This window comes from Euprymna scolopes, chromosome 40, assembly GCF_053919585.1.
Source record: "Euprymna scolopes isolate OS-2025 chromosome 40, ASM5391958v1, whole genome shotgun sequence".
NCBI lineage: Eukaryota > Metazoa > Mollusca > Cephalopoda > Sepiida > Sepiolidae > Euprymna > Euprymna scolopes.
Genome location: NC_136521.1, coordinates 32,743,724 through 32,765,839, shown reverse-complemented (window position 1 = coordinate 32,765,839; position 22,116 = coordinate 32,743,724).

Here is a 22,116-nt window from a genome sequence, read left to right as displayed (position 1 = left end):
CTCGTAATCTTTCTCTTTTGGTTCGTGGTTCATAGGGTTCAAATCATGCACTGCGGACCGTCAGACAACAGACTTCAATCACTTGAGGATGTTTGTGGCATTCAACCCTAGAATGCGCATGCCTATCTGTGGCATTTTGGGAAGGGACACACTCTGTGTCCCCTCAGGTTGTACAGTCAGCCTTTATGACTGATATACCTCCCGGCTTTTCTGCCGAATTTTATTCACTTCCTTCTTTCAGGCCCTACCTGTCATAGGTATTATCGCCCACTCTATCGACCTCCAAGTCTATTTATTCTCCAGTCAACCATTCTTGACTGAGACCTCCCGGCTTTTCTGCTGAATTTTATAGTTTCTCCCGTCAACAATTATGACGGCTACAGAAGGTTGTCTCCGCCCGTGCACACCACTACCGTTGGTGTCCTTCGAATTAACGAGAAGACATTCTGAAGAATTCTTCCTTCTTGTGCTTTTCTTCTGAAACGTTAAGGGTGCTTATCTTCTTCCTAACATGCGATCCCTGTTAGATTTTCCTTTCCACTAATGCGTATTCCAGACAACTAGCATTTAACTAAGCGGCCGATACTCGTGCTTTCGGTCGACTTATTCTCGTATCTCTTATAATAGATTTAGTCCGAGAGCTTACCCTAGAATTAATTCCTAGTTCCAACTAATCTGTCTTCATTGTGACCTAGGGCGCTCTCTCTCTAATCCATCTCTTCGTGCTTATAGAGTTGGCGGGTCGCAACTTCCTGTCGCCCCCAACTTTCCTCCGGACACTGGCCTCGTGCCGCCCTGCCAGGGGTATTCTCGGTACTAGGGTGCTTATCTTCTTCCTAACATGCGATCCCTGTTAGATTTTCCTTTCCACTAATGCGTATCCCAGACAACTAGCATTTAACTAAGCGACCGATACTCGTGCTCACAGAGTTGGCGGGTCGAAACTTCCCGTCGCCCCCAACTCCCTTCCCGACACTGGCTTCGTGATGCACTGCCAGTAGTGCCCTCAGCCAGTGGGCACCCTCTTATCAGAGGTCCCCCCTGTATCCAGCCACCGCCGCGGACATAGGGGCCGGCAACAACAGGCCTCCTTGGGATCCGTCCGTTCTCGGCACATTTTCTCTGGGGTCCGCCCCGGGCGGTTCCCCCTTCCTGGTGGGACATCCTCTCGTTATGTTCCCATCAGGGTGGTAAGTGAAACAATGCCACTCACCTTCATCAGGGATCGGTTGACAGCGGCCGGATTTGGGCCCCTTGTTGGCCCTCGTACCTCTTTCCTGGGGCTGCAGTGACACATCCCCTGCAGCGCTCCCCAACTCCGCTCCCCCTGTTGGTCTGCACCGTCCGCTCTCTTGACCGAACTGTCTGTTTTTTCCACCGTTCGGTCCCAACGAGCGAGGTGGTCTCCCATACCTCGTGGGGCACTCTACAGCTGAGTGCCCTTCAACCTGGCAGGTCCAACAGACCAAGCCATATCTGCCAGGAGTGGGTGGAAAAAACCCATGCGTGAGGCTCCACTCTCTTATGTTGGGATCAGCTTCCGCCTCTGTCTCCCAATCCTCCTCGATCCCCCAAAGTTGGACATCCGAGACCTTCCTCTCTCGAACTTCCTTGACTTCGGGCTGGGGCGGGGTTTGTCGGGTCCGCTTGGCCGAGCGCCCCCTCCTCCGAGGTGGTCCTTGTGTGCTCGCCTCTCCCGATAATGTGGCGTGGATCAGTGTCCATTCTTGGCTGTTTGATAGGGCTCTGTCTGCCCTTATCTTCCCTTCTGTGCTACCCTTCTCTAGCATCTTGGCTGGCCTAGCCTGGATGGTCCCTTTTTCTTTCAGGGTACCCTCCGACAACACCTTAGTTGCCCTCTCAGCCAGTTCCGCCACTTCCTCAGCTGCCTCCTGTAACAGTCTGAGTAACTCCCTCGCCCTATCTCTCTCAGTCCCAGTCTCCGTCACCACCCTCTCTACTCCCCCTAAAGCCTCGCTCTTATGTTCCACCGGCTCCGTCATTCTTGTCAAACGGGGATTCGCCTGTCTATCCCTTTCTCACTATTTCCACAAGTAATGCCTCCAGGCGCCCCCAAACGACTGCGGAAAAAAAAATACCCAAGTCAAAAAATCACAACAAAAAAATAAGAGCGTCTCACCTATATCCCGCTTCGCTTCAGGTTCCGAGAGTCAAGTTCCCGTAGTTTGGGGTTGCACGCTCACTCACAGAGCGCAAGAAAAAAGTCTATACTGTTCAGTTTGTGATTTCTTTTTCTTCTTTAACTTCCAAATGACGCGTTGTCGTAGTTTCTTGTTGTTGGTTTGTCTCCTCAATGACGTTGTGCCGTGGTAGTGTTTGTTGTCGATTGGTTCTTCAATGCAAGCAGCCGTTGCAGTTTTTTTAGTGGCTGGTTGGTTTTCTCCTTCAACTCAATAACGCTGCGCTGTAGTTATGATTTCCTTCAAAAAACGTTGTGCCGTGGTTTTTCTTCTGAGTTTTTCCTCCCGGTTGATGTGCCGTAGAAGCCTTTCAGGGTCCAAATCCTGGTCGCGGTCACCAGATGTGACCTTTACACGTGAGCTTACACGCCCTTGACCCCTGATCGCTGCCCAGTTATGATCTGAACCCTGGTCGGTACAGTTATGATATGTCGACTGGGCACCAGGTCTGCCAACCGTTAGTACGTCGCGTCACCCAGTAAGTTCTTCGTTAAGGCGTTGGGGATTCTTCTCGGATGCTAGGTCCTCAAGGCCTGTTCTCCGTGGATCGTCTAGTTATCCTGGGTGTTCGTTGACGGATACGGTGTCACAAATGGCAAATAACGAAATATCCACAGATGTGACCTTGCACGTGTGACCTTAACCGTGGTCACATTTGGCAAATAAAGAATGTACATATATACGGATCAACGCACATCAGCAACAAAACTCCGGAGGTTAGTTTATATAATATATATTTCGGAAATTCATAAAAGAAGTATTTACAGCATATACATATAGTTGACAATTAATTCAAGCAAGCAGTTAGTTCTACAACTGAGCTTCTGTTGTTGAAATACCTGGTCGGTATCGCGGACTTTGCGTAATTCTCGTTAAGTAATCGACACGTTATAAGCGTTGAGTTATCAGGCAACAATGAGGGGGAGAGAGAGAGAGAGAGGTGATTCTGCCGAGACTTATCTCTCTTTTCTTCTGTTCTGTTCTCTTCCGTTCTTCACTCTTACTACTCTTTTCCTTGTTCTAAACATAATGCCGAGTCACTGCGTGTGTTTCTCTTAGATCAAAAACAACCCGACTTTTCAACTTGTCAAATTCACAGGTCAACTTTGGCTCAGTTTTGCCAATTGCGGGTGTGAAATCCCCACCCCTCCGGTTCATGTACACTATGATTTCGGCCATTGGAAATAAACGCCTGTGTATTTTGGCTAACATATTTTACGCATTCTTTTTCGCTTTTGATGTCTAGAATGTGATTCAACTTTTCGCTACAAAGGCACTCTTGCCGCCGCTATTTCAACAACAGACTTAGCTCAGAATTTATTCACAAATAAAAATTAATAATAATTTTTATTCCTTCAACCCGATTATCGTCCGGGAACAAAAAAATTACTTTTAACCAAAATAAACGTCACATCAACCCTACAGGTCTGATGTTGCCTCTCTTTAGTGTTACAGTTGCGTGTTGTACAAAGTTTAGTGATTTTTGAGATGGTGGTGTTATCTATGTTGATACTAATGGGTTTTTAGTACTGTTTGCCATCTAGTAATCCTGTAATTTTTGTTTCATAATAAGTTTTGTCCATGATTACTACGGCACTGCCTTTTTCTGCTTCTTTTATTATGTCATTATTATTACGGATCTTTTCGAGTGCTTGGTTTTGCTTGTATGTTAGGTTGCTTATGGTTTTGTCTTTATTTTTTTAAGGTTAAGGTTCAATAGATTTTCGAAGTAGGTGTTTAGTTCTTTTGTGTTGTTCTGTTTGTTAGGGAAATATGTTGATTTGTCCCCTTTGCTATCTAGTGTTTCTATTAGTCCAAATTTCCGTTCGAATTCTTTAAGGTCCTTTTTTAGTTCCGCTATATTGCTTTTAGGGGTGGGACAGAATTTTAGGCCCAGCTTCAGAATTTCTGTTTCATTCTTTGATAAGGTGTATGTGGATAAATGGATGATTTTGTGTCTAATTTTTTCTAACCTGGAATTGTTGTTCCGTGGAGGTTTCCTAAAAAATGGTGGGGGTTGTTTGTTTCCTTGTTTTGAGAGGTTGTGTGTTTTAGGGTGATGTGATGTCTCCTTGTAAAATAAGTGTTGACTGCATTATTTTGAGGGTTGAGTGATAAGTGATTGAATGGGTTGTCATTATATGTTGTTTGTGTTGGATAGTTGTGTTTCAGTTGGAATTGGTGTTGCTATTGAGGATATATGTATTGTTGTATAGGGTTGTGTTGCCGGGGTTTGTTGTAGGGTAGGTTTGTTTGTTGGGAATTGTGTTGCATGGGATATTCTAATTGTTCCCATTGATGGAGGAGGTGCCTTGGGGGTTTGCTTCTTTCTGTGGAATATGAGGGGTGAGTGGTGTAGGCATTGTTTTGAATTATGTGATGTCTGTGGTAGTTGTTTTGCATTGTAGGGATATTTTGGTAAGGGTTGTTTATTAAAGGTATTTTTTGGTTGTTTGTGTTGGCGATGTAGCGTCTGTGGAAATGGATTTTTGATTGTGTTTGCTGATGTGGGTGGCAATAGTTTGGTTTGTATTGCTTGGGATTGTATATATGGGAGTATTTTTGTGGAGACGTATTGTGCGGTATGTTGTCTGGTGTGTTGTGTTTGTTAAGGGCGTGGGTTCTTGTGTAATTTTGAGGTGTTATTAGTGTGCGTTTTGGCTGGGTTTGTTGTTGGAAATTTGTGTATGGTGGATATATTGTAGTTGCTTCTTTGTGTGTAATTGTATCTGTTATGTGGATGTGTTTGTGTATGGTGTATGTTTCGTTTCTTACCTTTGTTATGTAATCTCTGTGCTTGTGGATATCGTGAAAGGGTGTTCTGCTCCTGGTTGTCCTTGTAGGTGTTTGTCGATTGTTTACTTCTTTCTTTGTCTGGTAGGTTTTTTAGCCAGATTATTTTCCGCCCAATGATGACTCTGGATTTTTCCTCCTCTTTTTTGCATTCAGATTCCCAGAGTTCCAAGAGGGGTTGGTGTGTTTCCTTGAGGCAAAGTTTCTTGATTTTTTTTAAATATTTTATTGTCGATTTCCGTGTACTTCTCTGTAGAGTGTACTTTCTTGTGTTCCTGTATGTCGATTTTGGCCTGAAGTTTTGAAATATTAAGGGCTTTTTTGATTTTCACTTGTTCCTCTGTATCTTGTGGTGTAATTTTTTCCCGGAATGAATTGGTACTCCATCATTAGATATATATATATATATATATATATATATATATATATATATATATATATATATATATATATATATATATATATATATCATTTATGTAGACAAATATTACATCGTCGCTACACTGAACATGCTAATGTTTTGGACAATTTGGTTTGCAAGAAACTAAAAGTCACTCGTCAGGTGACGTAAAAAAAATTTATTTACTACTGAAGGTATCTGGCTCAAAAATGGAAGAAGTGAAATACGAGGGGCGTGCAATAAGTAATGCCCCTGACCCACTACCCATGGGAGTAGAGTAACGAAACTTGACACAGTTATTAGTCTTTATCTACATAGGAACCACACTGAGTTATGCATTTCTCCCATCGTTTGATGCAGCTCTGGAGACCGTTTTTGTAGATCACCCCAGGTTGGTCCTCCAACCACGACGTGACTTTAGAAATCAAGGCTGCATCATCTGGGAAACGCTTTCCTTTTGAAAACAACTTCATGGCTGGGAAGAGGTGAAAGTCAGATGGTGTAAGGTCAGGAGAGTAGGGAGGATGGGCCATATGTCTCATTTCTTTTTCTCTCTTACTTTCCCTCTCTGTCCTGCTCTAAGCAAGTCTGTCGACCTATTGTACAAATCCTTAAGCTCAATCATGAAAGAAAAATATTGATTAAACCCAGATCTCCAACTTCCAACATAGACCCCCACTACAATGTCTCTTTCTCTAACATCAGGCGTCTACGTTCCAACCTTCCAGAGATTCAAACTCTATTACAGGAGACTAAACTAGACTTACCATTACTAAGCAAAACTGGCATTGGACCAACTATTTCCCTAGATGAGTTCGTAATTAAAGGATACTCTAAGTTAACTTATAAATCCGACCCCCAGGATCGCTAAGGACATGGAGTATGTACCTACATTAAAGACGGTTTTCCATGTGGTATGGACATCTCTAGAGAAGATCCTAACTCACCCTATATGTGCTTCCGGGTTGTACTTGCTCACACTACTGCGTTTATATTTGCACTTTATCGTCCTCATAAGACCGATGGCGAGGAGTGGGGGGTTAGGTGTATCAGAATTTTTGCAGGAATTGTTGACACCCCTAACACGAAACTGCGAATAAAATATAAAAAACTCGTAATTTCTCTTTTTAAAGTGGGTTGTTTATTTTCTTTATGGATTATACTTCCAAAATAAACTATTAAAGTTGTATAAAAAGTAATAGAAATGTTTTTTTAACAGTAATGAAATTAATTGAATTTTACGAGTTCAGTATTTTTCAATTTTTAAAATTTTAAAATCTATCAAAATTTTTCTATTGATTCTATTTTTACGATATTTTCAGGGTCAATGTGAAATTTTATGCTCTTTCCAATAAACCGAATATAATATTTTAGACAAACGTTTTTTTTTTTTAATTCACGTCCCGCTATTTGGTAAATGTCTATTAAAAAGTAAATAATTAATTTATGTGCCAAAAGTTTTATATATCACAAATTGAAGATAAAAGATCAATAAATAATATATTCTAATTTAAAACAAAAAAAGAACAGTTTTTTGGAAATTTACCTGTAAAGTCCGAAGTTAAAAACTTTTTTTTTTTAAACCATGTTGTCTGTATTTTTTTTAATGAAACCTTGGTCCTTGCTTCTTTAATTGAAAAATATATTAGGGTTTGAATTACATTTTTCGAGTAGTTATAAGCTTGGAAAGACAGGGGGTCGAATTATTCAATAGTTTTCACGAAGTTTCTGACACACCTAGTGGGGGTTCTGTCATGATTTCTCCATTGCTTATGACCTCACTCAGATTGTTCACGAACCCACCTATGTGCCCGACACTGACGGCCAGTATGCAAGTCTCCTATACCTTTTTCTCACAACTTGCCCTGAGCTATGTTCATGTTCCGTTCTGTCTCCAGTGGAATCTTCCGATCGCTCTGTTGTATCAGTTAAGATAAAAATGAAATGTAATAGGTCCTCACACTTACCTCTCCATCGTAGAGTACATCGATATTCTATCGATCGCTGACTGGGATAGCTTCAGTACATTTATATCAGATCTACCTCTGCGTTCCATGTTTAAAAAAAAGATGTGTCCTCTATAGTATCAGACCTGATAGAATGGTTAATTGTAGGTATAGACCGATTCATACCCTCCAAAAAATTCCAGCAAAAACCTAACAGCCAGCCATGGTTCTCCCCAGAATGTGCTGCTGCCATCGCGCACAGAAATTACTTTTTCCATAGCTACCAACGTAATAGATGTACTGAGACTAAATTTGCTTTCAGGACTGCCAGCAACCACTGTAAAAGAGTAATAAAAGGCAAGAGAGTTATATCGTAAGTCCATTAAATCCAAAGTAGCTGAGCAGCGGCTTGGTTCCACCAGTTTTAGTAAATAACAAAAAGGATCCTGAACAGAAGCGTGTGCTCTATCCCAACCATCAATGGACCTGAGGACATCTCGTCAGCATCGGACAAGGCTAAACTGTTTGCCGAGAACTTTGCAACTAATTCTACTCTATGCGACCAAGGCCATCACCACCCCCCACACACACACACATATTTCCTCCTATAACAGACAACACAATATGCGACATACAAATATCTGTGCTTGATGTTGCTAAGCTAATCAAGAACCTCGATTCCAGTAAAGCAACTGGCCCTGACGGCATTCCAATTATAGTGTTGAAAAAGCTTCAACCGGAACTTGCTCCAATACTTGCAAGCGTTGGCTTAAGGAGAATTGCTTTCCAACACCCTGAAAAACCTCATCAGTATGCCCTGTATTAAAGACTTCAGGTGATAGATCATCTATCTCTCAGTACAGACCAATAAGTCTTCTGTGCGTCATGAGTAATTTACTGGAATCCATATTAAATAAAGAAGTAATCAACCACCTCAGCAGAAATAACCTTCTCAGTGACATGCAATATGGTTTCCGTTCTACTAGATCTACAGCAGATGTGCTAACGGTTTTATCTCATAGGATTAGTGAATCTCTCTCTTCCAGATCTACATCAATGATCTCCCAAAACACATACTGAGATCATTCGCTGATATTTATGCTGACGACACTACCATCTATGACAACACATCAAAGGCCGTAAATGTCCAAGTTCTCTCTGATTCTCTCTCCTCTCATCTTGAACACGTGGTACAATGCGGGAAGAGGTGGCAGGTTACTTTTAATGCATCTAAAACGAAGCTCATCAACGCTCTGACCCCCATCTTTCGTCAATTGAAATGGAGGGCTCTCGTCTTGGAGAAGTCTCATGTTTTGACAAGCTTCTGATCTTGACCTTTACTCCTGATCTGAAATGGAACACGTACATCAAATCTGTTGCCAAGGTCCCTGGGAAAATGGTGCGATCGTTCTACCGCTCCAGTAAATATCTCACTGCTGATTCAATTCTCAATCTTATATAAAAGCCAAGTCCCTCCAAGGATGGAGTACTGTTGCCACATCTGGGCAGGAGCTGCTAGAAGCAGCTTATCCTGCCTTGAAAGAGTACAAAATAGACTTCGTAGCTTAGAGGGCGGATGCCCTTTTCTCTTCACTGCAGCCTCTTTCCCATAGAATGGACGTTGCGAGTCTGTTTTTGCTTTATCGTTATTTACATGGCAAGTGCTCGTCTTAGCTCTAATCTCTGGTTTCCCATGCCAATCTTTCACGAAAAACACCCGTCTAGTTGAAACAACTGTCAATAATTTCTCCACTCTATGGCTGTGCCTAAGTCAAAACGTAGATTCCATGAACAAATCTTATTTCTTAGAGCTGCACGCCTGTAGAACTCGCTTCCTTTTGCCTGTTTCTCAGCTGAATACAACTTGGTTGTCTTTAAGTCCAACATAAACAAACTTTTGATAAGCCGCTCCCTTAAGTAATCCAATCTACCAAATTTCCATTACTAACGATTACTACTGTTAAGGAATAGATAGAGGGAGAGAGAGAGAGAGAGAGAGAGAGAGAGAGAGAGAGGGAGTGGAATTATAGTGTAGGCACGTTGACCGGAAGTAAAAGATCAGCTGATTTGATTGCGTGTGAGTCATGTGATCAGGTTAGCTGAATCGTTGAGATTTGATTTGGACTCAGAAGACAACGGACGGCTTCCCGTTGTCCCCTCCTCTTCACTGGGGGGGGGGGGCGAACGCTGACGTGTCTAGAAGAAGAACCCACACAGGCCGATTTCACTTTCCACCTTCTGCAGGACATCTGGAAAAGTAAAATAAACTATAGAATTAATTCCTTGTCTTGGAGTGATTGAATCTTCATCCAAAAACAGGTATCAAGTCTCCCTCCAGGACGAGAACTTCCAGATGGTCCAACATCGAAGAAGCAGAGGTAGGTTCTGAAAATACATGTCACTCACACACGATTCCCTTTATGATACAACATAAATATATAATATAACACGTCATCTCTTCTAATCCATTGTTAGAGATGACGCAACAAGCACTCAACCCTTTATTAGACAATATAACAAACACTCTCATATCATTTTATGATACGACAACGTAACACTACGATATTATCCCATTGATTACGGTAGGTATTGTTCTCGAGTGGCCTCCGGACCTTAATAAGTATGTAAAAAAATGTAACATGATCATGCTGACCCCTGCGTCCTCCTTCCGTCTTTCTGTTCTTTCTTTTTTCTTTCTTTTACCTTTTCTTTTTCTTTTTCCTTGTCCCTTCCTTTCCCTTTTTATCTCTTTCTACTCTTTCCATTTTTCCTAAGTCTTGACTATCTCTTTTCCTTATCGCATTCTATTTTGAGTCTAAAATGTCACTTAATGTCACCCTCCCACTTGAATTTTAACGTTTTTATATTTTATTTTTATAAACAAAATATATAGTATATATATTTCACTTCTTTCATTTCTAAAACAAATGCCTTCGGTAGCAAATAAACCGTTTTCCGTCGCCTGACGAGTGACATTTGGTTTCTTGCAAAACAATTTGTATGAAACATTAGTATGTTCAATGTAGCGACTATGTAATATTTTTCTATATAAATAAAAATATTATATTTTGCTCCTTTTTATTAGCACTCCTAATAACCCCGTTTTAATTGGCGAGTTTTATCCCCTGAATATCTTTAACTGATATCTATAATATAAAGCTAAACGTCTGTTCGTTGGTTGTTTTTGTTTTACGGCATATCAACCTTTTTCAGGTTATTTAATGCCGAATCTAGTTATTTTGAGGAACGATTTTTAATGGAGTATATTTTTTTTAAGTCAGATTCTATTCAACCCATATTTGGGACCCTAACAGGTACTACCACTCCGGGTCCGAGTGGACCTGGGAGCAATGGCAATTAAATTCCCCAAGGCCCGCAAGGTGGGGCCTCACTATCGGATACAGTTTTAGGTCATATTCAGGACCGCTAAACCTCTGTGTGTGTGTCTGGTCACGAATAGGCTCCTATATGGTTGACTATTATAGAAAACTGATCACATATAATGATAGAAGATGTATCGAGACACATATAATGATGGATGGGTATGTTTGATCTGGCATAATGATGATTCATTAAAATTTTGGGGTCTGCGTACACGCCTGGTCCACAAAGTATGGAAATAAAAAATTTAAAAATTAAAAAAAAAAACGTTTACAAGTGTTGTTGATATAGATATACATAATAATACTTTGATAAGTATGTTTTAACTTAAATAGGGGTGTTATAATAAAATTGTGGGTTCTGCATTCGCACCTGGCCTCAATAGAATGGAAATAGGCACAAACCTTAATAAATACTTTTCATATCTATCTGCGTAAGTATACGTTGATAATTATGTTTCAGTTTGAAGAAATATGGTATAATAAATTAAAGGGTGTTCGTTCGCGCCTGACCTCCATAGAATGGAAATGTGTCACAAAGTTTAACAAGGTCTTTTAATATAGACCTACAGAATATTGTGATAAGTATTTCAGTGTGAACAGGTATGGTATAATAAATTATGGGGTTTATCTATTTTATTTTTACTTTTATCATATTTTGCTTTGGTTTTGATACCCTCAAATTCGAGGCTATCTCTTTACAACCCTTCCTTTTCATAACCTATCATACTTTCATAAATCAGAGTCCATTTTATGTATAGTGTTTTTGAACCCAGTCAAATATGGGTACTTTTGCTACTATTATATATATATATATATATATATATATATATATATATATATATATATATATATATATATATATATATATATATATATATCTTTGGGGAATTCATTATTGAGATGAGTATTATTTATAAATTAATTTATTGCGGACTATTATCCTCATCTTTCTTAGTTGTTGTTTCACGACGTTTCGGTCAACTATTCCTCTGGCCTTCGTCAAGTGGTAACTGCATTCTCAGCAATCAAGCCAGAGGCTTACTTCACCAAGTCGTGGTGAGAAGACACTAACTATGGATGGCAGGGAAATGTACACAGACAGACACACAGACATGTTCACTTTTATATATATATTTTATATATATATATACATATATATATATATATATATATATATATATATTCTAGCATTGGTGCCCGGCGTTGCCAAGGTGTGGTGTGTATGCTGAGCAAAAAAAAAAAAAAAGAAACGGTCAAATTTTTTAACTTTGTCCCCTATTATTTACGGCTCTTATCAAGTTATTATGTTAGATCCTTGTCCCAGGAACCTATATCGAAAATTTCAAGTGTTTAGACACAAAATTGTCGGAGGAGTTTGGTAGAGTTCTCAAAGGTCACATCGTTGAACTTTGACCCCGTAACAGCCAAATTTCTGGCCGAAAACCGATCACATAGATTTTCTCAAATCTCAATACCCTGTATATCAAATTTCGTGTCTGTAGACTAAAAATTGAGTTATTGCGTAAGGAAATGTACACAGACACACAGACAGATAGACAGACAGACATACACAAAGACATACAGACACGTTCACTTTTATAGATATACTAGCGTGGGTGCCCGGCGTTGCCTGGGTGTTTGGAGGTGTATGTTGAGCAAAATAAAACGTTCAATTGTTTTTTTAACTTTGACCCCAATTATGACTCCTTAAAATTTATTGTTTTGGGCTCAAATCGAATTATTAAGTTAGATCCATGTCCAAGGAACCTATATCGAAAATTTCAAGTGTTTATACCCCAAATTGTCGGAGGAGTTTGGTAGAGTTCTCAAAGGTCAGATCGTTAAACTTTGATCCCTTAACAGCCAAATTTCTGGCCGACAACCGATCACATAGATTTCCCCAAATCTCAGTACCCAGTATATCTTATTTCGAATCTGTAGACTAGAAATTGACAGAGTTATTGCGTAGGGAAATGTACACAGACAGGCAGACACACAGACACACAGACAGGCACACAGACACACAGACACGTTCACTTTTATAGATATACTAGCATGGGTGCCCGGCGTTGCCTGGGTGTTTGGAGGTGTATGCTGAGCAAAAAAAGGGGTCAAAGTTCAAAAAAATTAACCATTTTTTTGTTTGGTTTTTGCTCTAAACACCCGGGCAACGCTGGGTTGAAATGCTAGTATATATATATATATATATATATATATATATATATATATATATATATATATATAAGAGAGAGAGAGAGAGAGAGAGAGAGAGAGCACCCTTCATCTTCACGGGTGTTATATTGCCATTCTTTTTTATGGCACGTGTTCTTCAGAATTGTCGGATCTATTCTTTGCTTCCCTTGTTCCAGCTCGTGTGACTCATTGGTCATGTGGTCTTCACTTATTCGTTATAGTCTATATACAGAGAGGAAAAGAGATAGAGAATAAGATAGAGGGGGTAATATAGGAGTGGGGAGAGAAACCTTATTTACTGAATTGTACGCTGGTCTCACTAAGCTACAATAAATCACAGACATATTGAAGGCCGACCATTTTAAACGTGCCGAAAGCCATTTCTCGACAAGAAAAATGCCTCGAAGTGACTCTCATCAAGCAAGGTAATTATTCATTGATTTCTCGTAATAATACTTTCTGACACTTGACAGATTTAATTTGTTATGAATGTTTCCGGCGCACGACGGACAGGGGCAGATAACCGCCTACCATTAATTCTTGCAAAAAATATTAATATACGAATATTCATCATTACAGTTGTGTGTGTGTGTGTGTGTGTGTGTGTGTGTGTGTGTGTGTGTGTGTGTGTGTGTGTGTGTGCAAGTTATAAGACATACGAATTTGAAAATTGCTAGAAAATACTATTATCTATGCGAATTGTTTGTTTTCTTTTTTCATTTTACGGTATTCGCGGAAGATTACGATTCCGCTATTTACTGCAGACTTCTATGGAATATGAGTGACAATAAGTTTACTTAAGGTTCCAGTACACCCTTCACTCTTTCAATGGAGATTTTGTTGGTATTTTTCCCCATCGGTCTTTCCATCTTCCTGGATACTTCATGATCATTAGTGTGTTTTATTTATTTGCCAGGTGGGTTTCAGTTTATAAAATTTCTGATATTTCATTTCCCTTGGACGCGTGTAACATTCTTTCTTATTTCTATTTCAGTTTTTTTTTCACCTCTAGCAAAACCTATCACCGTAGTAGCGCAAGGGGCTACTATTTGTGCCATGCCTAGGAATAATTAACAAGATATTGGTTTACGTTTCATTAAATATCAATACAGTAAGGGAAGTAGGAAACAGAAAGGGAATTCCAAAGTCTAGATGTTCGAGGAAAGAAACTATTAGAGTAGAAAGCTTTATGGCATTTAGGGATCTCAACAGTGAAGGGGTGTGATTTTGTTGCGAACTGAGGTTGTTGAGGATATGTACGTGGATGAGTCACAAGTGCAACGAGTTAATCAGAGCACATTCCACTAAATTATTTGTAAATCAGGCACTGAGATGCAACATTGCGGCGAAGAAACAGAGGTTTGAGCTTAATTGACAAATTGGTACATGTTAGATTGAAAACTCTTTTTTGGACCTTATGGGCGAATGGTAGCTTTGTAGAAGTACAGAATACTCTCAGGTGTGTGTACTCTTCTAGCACCATAGATGTCACCCACCATCTTTGCAGCAGCCTTCGCAATGTCCTCAATGTATTTATTCCAGTTCATATTGCTGTAAATCTTAAGGCGAGGAGTTTGAAGAAACAATTCTCGGGTAGGGTGTTATTTGTCATAGATATCGGTGGTTGGACAGTTTAATTGTAATTGTTAAAGGAGAGCAATTTCGTCTTACTTGCAATAAATGTTACGATCCATTTACGGCTCATCCACTACGCTCTGAGTATCATTTTCTAAGGATTCTACCATTTTCTTAGATATGAGTACATCCGTTCTCCCCTCGTGCACGTCATAGAGCGTTGTATCATAAGAAAATGTATCCATCTCGAACACAATATTATCAGAGAGGTCGTTTATGAATATCAGGTATAATAGTGGTCCAAGGATCGACCCCTGAAGCACTCCCACATTAATGTTATGCTGTTTGGGTGTACGGCCATCAGTGGCGACCTAGATGGTCCTATTGTCTAAGAACGATCTAATTTTATTTAGTATACATCCAGTTATACGAACGATTTCCTTTTCATTAGCAGTCCTTCGTGCCAGACTTTGTTAACAGTCTTGGATATCTTAAGGGCTACATCCTTGGCTTCGGCCGCCTTATCCAGTGCATGGTATATGCGTTCAGAGATGATTGTTAAAATATCTGCGGTAGAACGATATTGCTTAAATACATACTGCTTATCAGAGAGAATATTCTATTTTGCGAGGAGATGGACCAGTACTTGGCTGATTTAGGTCTCAAAGATTTTAGAGAAGAGGCAGGGGAGACTGATAAGGCGATAAATGAGAGAGTCAGTCCTTTTCCCAGAATTCTTGTGCACTGGTACCACAGAGGCTACCATCCAGCTATTAGGGGAGTCAAATTCAGCAAGGCATTTGTAGTAGAGTTTGGAAAGTACGGAGGCTAACTCAGCTGAGCATTTCTTAATTAGCACAGCAGGGATGATATCAAGCTAACATGCCTTGGATGTATCTAAGTTTTTTATGATATCGCGAACATGAGAAGGGGTGATTTTCAGATCACCAAGTGTGGCATCAGTTCGCATAGGGAAATTTGTGAGAGAGTTCTTTGTTGGCTTTAAAGTGGAGTTGGAGGCAAATCGCCTACCAAGCAGTTCCACCTTCTCGATTGCTGTACATGCAATCTTGTTGTTGGATAGTGGAGGAATTGTTGACTGTCTGTTAATTACTATACTATTATAGATTTTCCAGAAATCACGAGTTTTTATCTTCTGTGATTCTACGAGTTCCCTGGTTATTTCAGCATGCCGTTTTTTGGCTGTGGCTATTTCTCTCTTACGATGATTTCTACCATCTATAATTTTTTGTATATTTGTATTTGATTTATGACGTATAAACTGGTTAATGCATGTTGTCTTTGTGCAACGGCAGCTGCACAATCTTTAGTGAGCCATGGGGTGAGTGGAGCTTGCTATAATACTTCTATGTGGGGACATGTGCTTCAATACTCACTCTGCACCATTCAGTTGTCTCATTGACACATTGTTCAGCAAAAAGAGAATATATTGGTCCATGGGGGATCTTTGATGTGTTCTCTGGTGGCTTCCCGGTCAGCCCTTTTGTAGTACCTTGCCGTTTTGAGCAATTTGGTTGGGATTTAAGTGTAATGTCCACTGATACCACTAGGTGATTGGCATTACAAGTGGGTTGTTGGCATTAGACAAAGGATCATTGGGTACTATCATAAAGAATAGGTCTAGACATGAAGCCTGCTGATGTTCACGACCTGGGAGGGGAACATTATCTGTGTGAGGGAATGTGCTATAGAAAATCTATAATACCCCGTTCAGCTGTGCCACCTGGAAAAGCAAGCCAATTTTTATGGTGGACATTAAAGTCATCAAACACATGTATTTGAGCGTTACTATTTAAGGAGAGTGCTACATATATACTACCAGAGACATTATCGATTAGGGTACAGTTGTAGTTAACGTTCATTGTTTATGTAGTTCGGTTTTTGTATTCAAGAATTAAATCTACAATTATTATTCTTATTATCATGTGCGGTCTCCTTTTTTGATATGGAAAACACTCCAGACTAGGCGTGAAGCCACTTGATGTAAGGTGCTAACCAGGAAGAAATATGAGTATAGCAAATATACAAGATGTCAATTGACTCTGTTATTTTTTTAATCATTTTCACCGGAAACAATACATATTGCCACTTGGATCGTAAATGGCTACTATTCGAGATCATGTCTCACGGGGACAGAGAGAGGTTGAGCAACGAGATATCTGTTTACATTACATTTAAATTTCAACATTCAATGATGCAGAAAACTGGGATGGAATTCCAAAGTCTAGCAGTCCACGGGAAGAAACTGTAAGAGTAGAAATCTTTTCGCCATCTGGGAACTTCAACATAAAAGGGTGGGATTTTGCTGCTTAACAAATTAGTTCGGAGTATGTATGTTGAGAGGGCACAAGTGCTATGAGTTCATCAGAGCAGATTCCATTAAAGTGCTTATAAAACAGGCACAGTGATTCGATATTACCGAGATGGAACACGGGGATTGGAGCTTGGCCAATAGTGCGGCACCTACTAGATTTGAGACTCTTTTTCGAACCCTGTCTAAGAGTGAAAGACTACTGGTAGATCCTTGAGCTCAGATGTAGCAATAATGCTCAATGAGTGGGCAGAATCTGGCTTTGTAAACATATAGGATGCTTTCTGGTGGGAATAATTTTCTAGCACGATAGAGGGAGCCCACGTTCTTTGCGGCACTCTTGGCAACATCCTTAATGCATTTATTACAATTCATGTTGCTTGTGAATGTTAGGCTGATGATTTCCAAGAATAAGCACTCATATAGGGTGCTATTTGTCATCGCAATCGGCAGTTGAGAAAGACGTTTTTATAGTTGTTAAAGGAAAGAAGCTTCGTCTTAATAGTATGAAATGTTACCATCCACTTTTGGTCCCATTCCACTGCCGACTGAAGCTCGTTTTCTAGAGTTTCTGTAAGAGCACATTCGTTTTACCTTCATGAGCGTGGTATCATCAAATATATCTATATGCGACATAATTTAATTAGTAGGGTATTTATGAATATCAGGAATAATAAAAACCCAAGGATTGGCCGATGTAATACACCTGCATTAATATTATGTTACTTAGACATACGGCCATCGATGGAAACCTGGATTTTTCTCTTATCTAGGAAGGGTATGATTATGTTGCGTATTCGTCGGTACATAGGATTTAATTTTGTTAGAAGCCCTTCAAGCCAAACCTTGTCAAAGACTGTGGAGATATCAAGGGCTACAACTCTAATTTCCTGTCTTATCCAGTGCATGATATATGAGTTCGCAGATGACAATTAAAATATCCGCAAATAAATCAGGCTTATGTAAATCTATACAGTTGGTTAGAAAATATTAAAAAGACCAATGTTATAGGTAGGAGGAAAACAGCAAGAAAAGAGTCTACAACCTTGCAGTTATTGGAAAGAAGCTATCTGAATAAGAAGCTGTATTACAATGAAGTATCAAAACAGTGGATTGAGAGAGACCACTAGAACAATGTGTCAAACGAGCTGAAACAAAAGAAGCTGGTAATAGATCAGATACATGATATAATAGTATAATATAAAGACTGCGTCTTGCAACATCACGTCTTAGAAAGAAGAGTTGCAGAGAAAAATAAAGGTAATCAAATTGTAAATACATTTCTGCACGTCATCAAGGACCCTCAAATGGGACAGAGGTATAACAACAGTACTTCATATATGATCTGTTAACCGATTTATAGAGATATTGAATAGCCTAAGTTGTGAAAAAGTTGATAGAGTGATAGAAAAAAGCGGCTTTAGGAGAAGCAGAAGGAGCAATGGATCTTATATGAAAAGCAATATTTTTGTTGTTTGAAGTTTCTTTCTTAGAACTGTATGTCTGTGTAACTCTCTTCCGTTTGCCTGCTTTCCAGCTGACTACAATTTGAGATCTTCATGTCCAACGTAAACAAATCCTTGATGAACCGTCCCCCTAAGAAATCCAATTTACAAAATTTCCACTAATTACGATTACTACGCTATAACCCCATTGATTCCAGTACACCTATTAACCTTATCCTCCAGTGGCCTCCAGGTCTTGATAAGTAGTGACTTGCATGTAAAAAAAAATGCTAAATAAAATTGTAGATTTGCCTATCTTTCCACACACTTATACAGGCATTTAAAGACTAGGGGGAGCTCAGACCTATCACCAGCATTTTTAAAGATACGGACAACACAGTTTTCAACAACACAGGAGAGAAACAAATAGCAATTTAATGATTTCGAGAGAATAAAAGAAAGTTCAGGAAAGTAATATATGAGTACAACAACAGTAATTTAATTAGAGAGAAAAAAACCCTAGTAGCCATCTTTAGGGTGATAATTACGGATGCAAGAGACTGGTCACTTTTTAAAGAAAAATCAGGTAAAGCAGTACCAGAATCATGTAGAGTAGAATTCCCAGCAAAAAAAAAAAAAAAAAGTGATAAGTCCCGCGAAACGGATGTATTCATGAGTGGTCTTGACCACAGCATTCATGTAATAATCAAGTAAGTCGCCTTACTGAACAATGTTTGTGATCGGAGCTGGTATATCTTTAAGCATGAGGCTTACGGCGTATCTTTCGACGTCTCCCCAAGTTGGTCTACCAGTCGGTATTTTGGGCTTAAGCAGTCAATTATATTCCTGTAAGGAGAAACCCGGATGTATTCATATCCATTACATCAAGAAGAACAAAGAAATCAGCCTCTATCCTTAGGAGAAAAAAATATCCTGAATACCATTTAAAGAATAAGGAATATCAGCCATTATTAATAACCTTATTGTACATTCTCCCAAAATCACGAGAGCCAACTCTTTGAATAAGAGAGTCACGAATTCTTTGAAAATAGCGCGGCTTAATTTTAGATTTTATATATTAGGTTGGTGCAGAAATGATATCGTTTTTTTTTTAACGTTCAACTATATATTTAAAGACAACATTATTTTTGCATCAACCTAACACATGTATTTACGCCCAGATCTAATTATCTCCCTTTTCGCTAGGATAGAAGATATTACTATAAGGGACTAGGGACTGTAGAAGTTGAAACATAAAAAAGATGCTCTATTTGTTTTTCTTTGCCTCGCCCGACTAACGTGTGCGCAATAGACGTGCAGAGTTCAACATATAGTTGAGACACCTTATCACGACTTCCATACGCATATGGCGCATTATAATTATTTTATATTGTCGTGTTTCTGAACTATTTTTTTAATTTTACTTTGGATAAAATAATTTTTAAATGTGTAAATATTTACACCCATGTAACACACAGCGTTGGGAGTACAGCAATTATTTCTCTGTATATACATTTATATGTTTATATATTAGTATGTACAGGATTCGCTCCTAAACTGATAAACCGATGATTATGAATTTTGGAATACAGCTGCTATACGTGTTACATAGTAAATGCACTACGCCAGTAAGTAGCGATTAAGTTAGTTAGTGTGAATTTTGATAAGGATCACCTTTAGTGCATGTCACGATAATCTATCAGCAAACATAATTGTGCCCTAAAATAGGTTGTGCGAGTTGAAGCAGGAAAGTGGGCTGCAACAGGCAAAAACCCATAGAAAAAAACACCAGTCGAACGATATGAGTATATAATATGACATATTGTTTTCAAGCAAGAGAAACAAAAAATGTTCAAGTCCGTCTCACCGTAGCAAGTATGCGAATAAGACGCGTCTTATAATGTAAAAATAATCTAAGTTAGGTGGTACCTCGAGTCTGTCCGTTTACGTCTCTCATTTATTACGTTAGTACGTTAAGAAGTTTATATACATTAGTCTCTCCCTCCTAAGGCAATTCTCTCCAAGAAAACATCGAAAGAAACTCAGCAAAGTCTCCACTAGAAGCATGTATACTAGACATTCCAGATAATAAGGAAATGATCTAAGCTGAATGTTACATCGAGTCTCTGTCTGTCTGCGTCATGCATTTTTTACCTTAGTAAGTTGAGAAGTTTATATACATTAGTCTCTCTCTCTCGCTCTCTCTCTCTCTCTCTCTCTCTCTATATATATATATATATATATATATATATATATATATATATATATTAAGTAATGTGATTTATAATTTAAACATTTTTTAAATTTCTAAAATTTAAAAATCAAAATTTAATTAAATTAAATTTTGATTTTTAAATTTTAAAATTTTTTTAAATTTTTAAATTATAAATCACATTACTTAATATTGAATTAGCTCTAGGACATTTAACTATCGAGCTTATTATATATCTAAATTACAACGAGCATTTCCTGTATTTTAATTAAACTAGTAATTTCACTATTACATTAAAATACACTTAGCTCTTTAGACTATTATTCTAATCTCCTTTATATATATATATGTATATATATATATATATATATATATATATATATATATATATATATATATATATATTAGGTCGATTCTTCCAGATAAAACGTTGAAAAAAAAACTCAGAAAAAAAGTATATTTGTATATTTCCTAAATCAGAACTTACGTTTGCCTTTGTTGAACTGACGAGGCGATTACGGCCACACAGGAAACACGTTGAAGGTGAAAAGAAATGACAATGAAATGGAATGAAAAGACCAGCAAATATAACTCACCGCATCTATATATAAAAAAGAATTTGATATTATTTGGTTCATTGATCGCTTGTGAGTGAAAGCGTAACGTACGTAAGAGTGAATAAAGTGGACTATAATTAGTTTGATTTAGTTTTATGAACACGAACAAAGAGATGGTGAAAGACCATCATCGAAATTCAGATGCCTTCAATTTTTATGAGATTTTAATAATAGATCTTAGACACCAATTAATAAATAACTGATAATAGCACTTTATATGGCATTCGTCCAGCGTCGGGCATTCCGCCTCTTACTGAAAATGGAATATGGTGAACACAATTTCACATGCGGCCACCGGTCAGCATGTATATCTTCGTGAGAGGAGAAAATATATAGTGCCTAATATTTCTAAAAGGGTCACTCATCATATACTGGACATGTTTAACGTCAGTAAATACTATCTACGTTACAGTTTTTGGAGACCTTTTTTTTTATTTAAGAAGCATAATGTGGGCATAATGAGAAGTTAAATCTTTCAGATTTTCATTAAATTCGATCTATATTCATTAGACACCAATTAAGCAAGATCCGATTGTTCTTGAGTCTTATTAAGAATTTTAAAGTATTTTAAAGAGGCATAATATAGGCACATTTGAAAAATCAGATATTTAAGATTTGTATTAAATTCAATCAATTTTGATTAGAAACCGATAAGGATTCTAAACATGAGTTTTTATAGTGTTATATCTTGATTTGAGTTTTTTGGGGAGTATAAAAATAGTGTAAAATTGTTCTGTTTGGGGGGAATTAATTTTACCTGTTCTTGGACGGTTATTATTTTTATATGCCGTTATTTTGTGCTATATATATATATATATATATATATATATATATATATATATATATATATATATATAATATATATAAAGCTGAACGTCTGTGTGTGTGTGTGTGTGTGTCTAGTCACGAATAGGCTCCTATAAGGTTGACGATTATAGAAAACTGATCACATATAATGATAGAAGATGTATCGAGACACAGGAATAGGTATGTTTGATCTGGCAGAACGGTGGTTCATT